Source organism: Dendroctonus ponderosae, unplaced genomic scaffold, assembly GCF_020466585.1.
Source record: "Dendroctonus ponderosae isolate FM_Combo_2020 unplaced genomic scaffold, Dpon_F_20191213v2 Dpon_F_20191213_7, whole genome shotgun sequence".
Classification (NCBI taxonomy): Eukaryota; Metazoa; Arthropoda; class Insecta; order Coleoptera; family Curculionidae; genus Dendroctonus; species Dendroctonus ponderosae.
The window spans coordinates 1756430-1758053 of record NW_026018916.1 but is presented as its reverse complement, the minus strand read 5'-3'; the positions used below and the strand labels follow the sequence as shown (position 1 = coordinate 1758053).

The following is a 1624-nucleotide window of genomic DNA, read 5'->3' as shown; positions in this document are numbered from 1 at the left end:
AAAATTCGCTTTATTCTTGAATTTCTGCATTTTGCATGAAAACTGGAAATGCTTCTAAGTTGATGTTTTCCATAAAAAAGTAACCCATTGAAAGCTCTATACCTTAATGGCAACTAGAGCTTTGAGCCTCAACCGGTTCTGATTAAATGAGCCAAAGACTTAGAGTGACTTTTAAAAACCCTTTAAGAAACATTCCTGTATTCGTGTTTTACATAAAAAAGTACGGCATTTATGACTCTATCCCGCAATAAAAACTAGAGCTTTGAGGCTCAACCGGTTCTCTAAATATCAGCCAAAGACTTACAGCGACTTTCAAACTATTCGCATCATTCTTCAATTTCCGCATTTTGTGTGAAGATTGGAAACATTCCTATTGATGTTTTACATTAAAAGCAAGCCATTTGAAGCTCTATCCCGCAATGACAATTAGAGCCTTGAGGCTCAACCGGCTCTCTAAATATGAGCCAAAAACTTAGAGCAACTTTCAAAGCCAACATTACGCGTACATTTTGGAATTTTGCGCTCAAACTAAAACATTCCTATACTGATTTTATGCATAAAATCTGTGATCTTAGAGGCTCTATCTCGCCATGCTAACTAGAGACTTACACATCAACCCGATTTTCGAATATGAATCAATCATCAATCGATTCAATCAAAATTCGCATCATTCTCAATTTTCCTGTAAGGTTTTTTCGATTGATTCATTCTTTATCGAATTTATTAAAATCGCTGTCGCTTAACTGGGTGAATTTAATGCAAAATACCGTATCGGAACCGCTTTATGTGCGCTATCTAGTCTGCATGTAGAGCTAGCGCCCATATAAGAGCGTAACTTCCTGGAAACAGAGCAGAATGAGAGGCGATCCCTTTGTTTAATCCTGCATAAAAGCTTTGCCACACACTTATTCAATGTTAGTTTTCCCGTGGAATCTCTAGCGTTGGTTGGCTGAATGGCTGCTAGTGAGTGCACATCCGGGTCCGTATCGAAAACGCGCTTCCTCGATTTCCGGTGAACGTTTACCTCAACTTCCTCAAAGTGTTGAGGAAAAATCAATTCAGGTTCGTTCGGATCATGTTCAAGCGCAAATTTTCATAGTAACTTTTACGGTTACAGTCTTGAAGCTTGGCCAATCGCAACTTGTGAATTTCAAGCTCGAAATTTCCATTCGGCTAAGCCTTAATCGGCAATTGGCCATTCGTAATGCTGTTAGCAGCTACAAGGCGCTCAACAATATCCATTTCATGTCGTGTCCGACAGCTCATTTTCAGAAACTGGCGGCCATCAGCTTAATCTGAAACCACTCAAACAACGCCCAATTAGATCATTCGCTCGGATTACAATTCAAATTTGTAGCTTTGGAACCCGAAACAATGCGATAATTGGTCGACGTTGTTCGCAAGAGTTTTGCGGTATCTTTACTTAGATTCTGGTTTAGCTGGCAGGATTTTATTGGTGGCTGTTTGATTGGTGATGACGTTCACACATGATTGTCCTTTACTCAAATAATCATTAACCGATGCTCATAATGAAGTAATTCGATTGTGGAACAATGCCAATTAAACTGGCAGCGAGTGACTATTTGGTTAAGCCGATAGGGATTTGTTAGCCGTGATTAGTTGC

The 1624-nt window shown here is 39.5% G+C and overlaps 2 protein-coding genes across 9 annotated transcripts in view; one reads left to right on the top strand and one right to left on the bottom strand.

Moving 5' to 3' along the window:
* Positions 1-1624, bottom strand: part of LOC109540182 (syntaxin-binding protein 5) — a gene marked incomplete at its 3' end in the record, with an annotated part of 66847 nt that overhangs the window by 6704 nt on the left and 58519 nt on the right.
* The window catches only part of LOC109540148 (neuropathy target esterase sws), a 43783-nt gene that overhangs the window by 40772 nt on the left and 1387 nt on the right, over positions 1-1624 (top strand). The gene's annotated exons all lie outside the window — the stretch shown is intronic.